We start from the raw sequence: 7,545 nt of genomic DNA, 5'->3' as shown, positions 1-7,545 counted from the left end.
AGGAACCAACATGGGAAAATAATATTAGATATAGTGTTAATTAACAGGGGAAACGCAAATTAATGACATCGAAATTGAGAGTGAACTAAGGAACAGTTATCACAAAGAAATCAGATTTAGCATAGAATGGAATAGATCTGTAGGAGAAAATTCTGTTAAAGCGCCAGCTTTTCGAAAAGCTGTTTTTAATAGCCTAAGAAATTTGTTGGGTAAAATAGATTGGAAAGTCTTGGGTATGGGGGTGGGCCGGTCTTGGAACAAGACCAGACCAGCGATGAGTGATGTAAAAAGGGATTTCGATGTGGATTCAAAATATAACTTATTCAAAAATATTCTAAGCAAAGCACCGGAACGCAGTATACCATTCAAATTGAATATATCGAATACTAATGACCTGAAATGGATAACAAAGGATCTGAAGAACCATAAAGGTAGAAAGAGAGCTTGGTACAAAAGGATTAAGAATGGGGAAGTCAGTTTAAAACAAGAATTCGTACAACTGGTTAGAAATGTTATAAAAAATAAAGAGATAAGGACGGCAAAAGGAAACCATGAATTTCGCACAGCAGGGCAAGCAAAGGCAAATCCAAAATGTTTTTTTCAGTTATATCAAACAAAGATTAATGAAAGGATTGGTCCATTATTGGTGTCCTTGATGTGGTCCTGAGGGGGGAGCACTGTGGTATTGGTGTCCTTGATGTGTTCCTTTTAAAAACTGAGACTGGTCAGATAACAGATAATGACGTAGAGATGAATAGTGTTTTTAATAAATATTTTATCTCTGTAGCTATTAAAGAGGAACTTAAAAATATGCCTTCAGCCGAACAAGTCTATATGGATGGGGACGTGGACATGTTGACTAGTTTTAGTTACCAGGGATTATGTTTTTAAACAAATTGTGAAATTCAAACCAAATAAATCCCCAGGGCCCGACGAAGTGTTTGCCAGGGTGCTTAAAGAATGCAAAGGGGAGCTTTGCGATCATTTGTCTTCCATATTTAATAAATCATTAGAGCCAGGCAGTGTTCCAGTGTCGTGAAAGGTTGCTAATGTGGTACCAAATTTTAAGAAAGGAGATAGATCACTTGCTTCAAACTATCGGCCAATTAGCCTAACGTCTATTGTGGGAAAGTTAATTGAATCTATAATTGCAAATATAATTCGTCTTCATCTTGAAAAACATAAATTAATAAATGTTTCAGAAATTGAAAAATTTGTTAAATGAAAATTTCACAAATTTGCTATCAAATTTTGGCATAATTGAGGCAGTTGATAGTGGTAAGCTTTGTGAAGTTGCGTACCTGGACTTTAGCAAAGCTTTTGATAGAGTGTCACATGAAAGATCGATTTAAAGATAGAGGCTCATGGTATTGGGGTGTGCTATATTAAGTTGGATTAGGGCATGGCTATTCCAAAGGAAACTGAGAGTTAGTATAAATGGAGTTAAGTCAGGTTGGGAAAATGTTGTAAGTGGAGTGCCTCAAGGCTCTGCCCTGGGACCTTTGTTATTCATAATATATATAAATGATTTAGATTCAGGTTTGAGCCACAATATTTTCATATTTGCCGATGATACAAAAATCAGGAGGGAAAACACTGAAAAATACTATCACTTCAAGACGATCTAAATTGAGTTTTGAAATGGTTAAAATATTGGCAGATGCAGTTTAATGCTGACAAATATTAAGTTTTGAGGTTAGGTAATGATGATAGAGTTACAAGATACGAACTAGATGGTGTTGAGATTGCGAAAGGGATCTGGGTGTTATGATTAGTAAGAATATACAACCAAAAAACCAATGCATAAATGTTCATAATAAGACAAATAGGACACTAGTATTAATTAATTGAATTAATTAATTGAATTAATTAATTGAATTAATTGACACTAGTATTAATTAATTAGTTAGTAACAAGACTACTGGTGTTGTTCTTCAGCTATATCTTGCTCCGGTTAGGCTCCATTTAGATTATGCAATTCAGTTTTGGTCGCCGAACGTGTCCAGCATTGGGTGACAAAGTTAATCCCCCAAATCAGAAACCTGTCATATGAAGAAAGATTAACAAAGCTTAAATGGCATTCACTGGATAGGCGAGGAGTTAGGGGTGACATGATAGAGGTTTACTAGTGGATGAATGACCATAAGAGAGGGTACTATCATTATTTTAATATTTAGGGTATTAAAAGTATCAACACAAGACAGAACAGGAAACAATGGATATAAATTGGATAGGTTTAGATTTAGGAAAGACCTTAGTAAATACTAGGTTAGTAACAGGGGTTGTCAAATTGTGGTACCAATTACCGCATAACGTGGTGGAGGTGGGGTCCCTCGATTGTTTCTGCAGTTACATTAATTTTTATGTTCTTGTGTAATACTGTGCCAGTTTGGCCAAAAGTACTGTGCCAGTATAACTAACAACATAGTGACACTGAGACCATCAATCCTGTGCCACGGTGACCAACAATACTGTGCCACCGTGACCAACAATACTGTGCCACCGTGACCAACAATACTGTGCCATTGTGACCAACAATACTGTGCCACTGTGACCAACAATACTGTGCCACCGTGACCAACAATACTGTGCCACCGTGACCAACAATACTGTGCCATTGTGACCAACAATACTGTGCCACTATGACCAACAATACTGTGCCACTGTGACCAACAATACTGTGCCACTGTGACCAACAATACTGTGCCACCGTGACCAACAATACTGTGCCACTGTGACCAACAATACTGTGCCACCGTGACCAACAATACTGTGCCACCGTGACCAACAATACTGTGCCACCGTGACCAACAATACTGTGCCACCGTGACCAACAATACTGTGCCACTGACCAACAATACTGTGCCACTGTGACCAACAATACTGTGCCACTGTGCCCAACAATACTGTGCCACAGTGACCAACAATACTGTGCCATTGTGACCAACAATACTGTGTCATTATGATCAACAATACTGTGACCAACAATACTGTGCCACGATGACCAACAATACTGTGCCATTGTCTTAACTGGGCTAGTTGTAATTCTAACTCCATATTCCAACTAGCTACACTTTCAGCTGGACTGGGCTGGCATAAATTTTTATCCCTTGCTAATAGGCCCTGACCTATGCAATGCAGTAAAAATTAATTTGTTAGGCTCCCCATTTTAGTAGCTTCATCTAACTCGAGGCCAAATTCCTTGCCTAACAACACTAAATTATCTTTGGTAAGCTTCGTGATCTCTACTGCTGAAGGTGTCTTTGTCAGTTCCTGCAACATAGTCTCCATCATTAATTATTTTAGCTCCTAGCCAAAGAAAAAATTAAATAAAAATTGGATATTTTTTTTTTAATTTGCACGGCCCCTATCACAAGGCCACACTTACCTCAATCGTGAAGTGATCCAGCTGGGTGTCCAGTCAGTGCAAGATGTATCCTTAGTAGATCTGGACTCTAGGTTACCACACAACCATTCTGCGGAATTCAAGAATTTTAGCTTTGGCACTCAGAAATCTATTTTTTTACAATTAAAAAGTTCCTCCCGGACAGGCCCCACTTATGAAAAAGATAATTGTTATGGGGGGTATGAGGTATTAGTGAGAGGGCTAATAGCTAGAATCAAGATGTAACAAAAATAGTGGGGTAGATAGGCCCAGCCCCCAAGGAACATAGGTTCCTGTTAATGCTTCAAGGTTTTAGACCACAGGTCTGCTGTCTAGTATATAATCATCTATGCCACTTCAACAGGATTAATGGATACACCTCAAAAACTAACTTATTTATTAAACCCTATAACAACCCCCCCATATATATAAATTACTATAATAACAACACTTTACCACACTATCTTTCGTTAACTACCTTGGTCCACAACGCAGGATTCAAGGCTTACACTTGGACAAAACTAAGGTGAAGTCTACTTGAATAGAGGCACATGAAAGGCTTGAAGCAGCCTAGAGTAGCTAAGCCCCACGTGGCTAAGCCCCTAGTCACTACACAATACACTTAGGGATGTCCAAAACACTGGCTTAGACTAATCAATAACTACAACTTTTGCCAGAGACCGGTTACACAAGGTTATACTTAACTTAGAGAATCACTGTAGACTAAGGTAAGGGAAAGGGAGAAGGAGGAGGAGAATGGAGGTAGAGCCACACAGGGACGATGTTGCCACAAGCACAGCCAGACCAGAGAAGGAGGAACCAGCACTAATTCCTCGAGGTCTCTCACGTTGCTGTTGCCGGGAAGCTACCAAGTTGATTGTGCAGCTACAAACAATACATGTCTTCACCGACCTTCATTACTAGTTACTTTAATAGTTCTAAGAATAGCTGATAACTAGTTCAATATTATATTTAATCAACAACAAGCTCAGAGTCTGAATGCTCTGTGAGAAACAAGATTCATCTTACGTTTGGCAAGGGCGACGGGAAAAAGGCATACCCCCGGTTTTAAGGAGCCATAATATAAATGTTATTGTAATTAAATATACTTCTCACATGATCCAATTCTATGAATTAATGTATAGTAATTATTTAGAGTTCAATTTGACCTCTGGTTTCCAACTAAGGAACCCAGGGTTGTAACAACCACACATGTCAGACCAAACCCGGAGTATGCAGCTCCAACATGGAGTCCATATTTAGTCAAGCATAAGACTAAACTGGAGAAGGTTCAAAGGTTTGCCACCAGACTAGTACCCGAGCTGAGAGGTATGAGCTATGAGGAGAGACTACGGGAATTAAACCTCACGTCGCTGGAAGACAGAAGAGTTAAGGGGGACATGATCACCACATACAAGATTCTCAACAGAATTAATATAGTAAACAAGAACATGCTATTTAACACAGGCATACGCACTAGGGGACACAGGTGGAAATTACGTCCCCAAATGAGCCACAGAGATATTAGAAAGAACTTTTTTAGTGTCAGAGTGGTTGACAAATGGATTGTATTAGGAAGTGATGTGGTGGAGGCAGCCTTCATATTCAGTTTTAAGTGTCTATATAATAGAGCCCAGTAGGCTCAGGAACCTATACACAGTTGATTGACAGTTGAGAGGCGGGCCCAAAAAGCCAAGGCTCAACTCCCGTAAGCACAAATAGGTGAATACACACACACACACATACACAATACCCACCATATCACCCAAATCCTCCCTCTCCTCCTTACCCCGAGTATCCTATACCTTCCCATCCCCTGGTCTTTTTCCTGTCACAAGCAGGCCCAGGCAAGAATTAGGCCCTCCATCCCTCACCCCCGCCTCCATGCAAACCCCTGTTAACTACACCACAAGAGGGCAGGCCCTCACCTCAAGCAATCCCTGCCCCCCAACCCCAAGTACTACTTCTACCCCCCCCCCCCCCCTCAGGACTTCTTCCTGTCCCAAACAGACTAAGGCAAGACTTAAGCCTTTTGTTCTCCACCTCAGCTCCTCCTGAACCACTGGCAACTTCTCTACAGGAGGAGGAGGAGCCTACCCAAGTAGAAATGCCCATGGATCAACTTCCTACACTTATAGGGAGGGAGGGAGGGTGAAAATGGATATAGGAAAGTGAGCTTCAAGGTAATGTAGTCAAACATCGATGGGATTACCAATAAAGCAAGTGAACTGGCGGAAAGGGTGCAGGAAGAAAACCCAGATGCAATAGGATTCATGGAAACAAAATTGTCAGGAGTCTTAATAGACGCTGTGTTTCCAAAGGACTATTATATAGTAAGGAAAGTTAGGGAAGGGAGAGGAGGTGGAGGAGTGGCCCAGCTGATAAGGAAGGACTGGAGCTTTGATGAGATGGAAATTCCGGGCTCTGACGGTTTCAGAGATTACATAACAGGAACAATGACAATGGGTGGACCGAAGATAATAGTGGCAGTCATTTACAACCTTCCATTAAATGACAGAAGACCCAGACAGGAGTTTGATAGGAACAACATGACAACCAATAATATAATAGAGAGAGAAGCTTCAGTTGCCTGCAGGAATGGCTCCAGACTCTTAATCATGAGAAATTTCGACCATGGAAAGATAGACTGGGAGAATAGGGACCCACATAAAGGAGCAGAAACATGGAGAGCTAAACTCTTGGAAGTGGCAACAAAGAACTTTCTAAGCCAGCATGTCAGGGAACCCACTAGAATGAGAGGCTATGGCGAACCAGCTAGACTAGAATTGATATTCACCTTGAATAAGTCAGAAGTAAGAGAAGTCAAATTTGTAGCCCCCATAGGAAAAAGTGACCACAATGCATTGACATTTGAGTATCTGGTGGAGGCAGGGATAACCTATCCAAGGATGGGATTGGAAGGGAAAAGACTGTAGTACTGAAGAGGAAAATATGAAGATGAGGAACTTCCTAAGGGGGAATATCATGAAAAACAGAACTCAGAGAGAAGAATATACAGGATATGATGGACTATGTCATACAGAAATGCCAGGAAGCTGCAGATAGATTTATCCCGGTCCAAAAGGAGAAAAGCGAAGAGCAACAGAAGAATCCATGGTTCAACCAGGAATGTTAGGTAGCGAAGCAAGTGAGTAAAAGAAAATGGAGAAAGTACAGAAATAACAGCACACCAGAGAGCAGGGAGAGATACAAGAGGGCAAGAAATGCGCTAAATGAGAAGGAGGCCAACCAAGCAGCCTTGGAGGGTTTTGACCTCAATAGTAATGAGATCAAAAGGAATCTGTTGGAGCTGAATGTGTCAGAGGCTGTTGGGCCTGCAGAATCTCACTGTGAATACTAAAAGAAGGTGCAGAAGCCCTAAGCGTGCCACTCTCTATGGTCTAAAACAGGTCACTGGGAACAGGAGACCTACCGGAAAGTTGGAAGACAGCTAATGTAGTCCCAACATACAAAAAGGGTGAAAGTCAAGAGGCACTAAATTACAGGTCAGCTTTCCCAACCTGTTTACCATGCAAGGTGATGGAGAAGATCGTGAGGAAAACGCTCGTAGAGCATCAGGAGGGAAATAACTTTGTAATGCACCACCAGCATGGGTTCAAAAATGGTAAATCGTGTCTCACGGGGTTAATAGAATTCTATGACCAAACAACAAAAATTAGGCAAGAAAGAGAAGGGTGGGCAGAATGCATTTTCTTGGACTGTCAGCAAGCTTTTGACACAGTACCCCACAAAAGGTTGTAACGAAAGTTGGAGCAACAGGCAGAAGTAAAAGGGAAGGAGCTCCAGTGGATAAGAGAGTATCTAAGCAACAGGAAACAACGAATAACTGTGAGGTGGGAGACATCAGAGACACCTACGCAAGCACAACTAGGTGAGTACAGGAATATGAACAAAGTTAGGCTAACACTGATATATAAGCAATCATACAAGCACTGCTATAAGCACTGTTAGGGTATCACTGCTATAAACACTGTTAGGGTTAACACTGTTATAAGTACTGTTACGGTAACACTGCTATAAGCACTGTTAGGGGTAACATTGTTATAAGCACTGTTAGGGTAACACTGTTATTAGCACTGTTAGGGTAGCATTGCTATAATCACTGTTAGGGTGACACTGCTATAAACACTGTTAGGGTA

The sequence above is a fragment of the Procambarus clarkii genome, chromosome 80 (assembly GCF_040958095.1).
Source record: "Procambarus clarkii isolate CNS0578487 chromosome 80, FALCON_Pclarkii_2.0, whole genome shotgun sequence".
Taxonomy (NCBI): domain Eukaryota; kingdom Metazoa; phylum Arthropoda; class Malacostraca; order Decapoda; family Cambaridae; genus Procambarus; species Procambarus clarkii.
Note: the sequence above shows the minus strand (reverse complement) of the source record.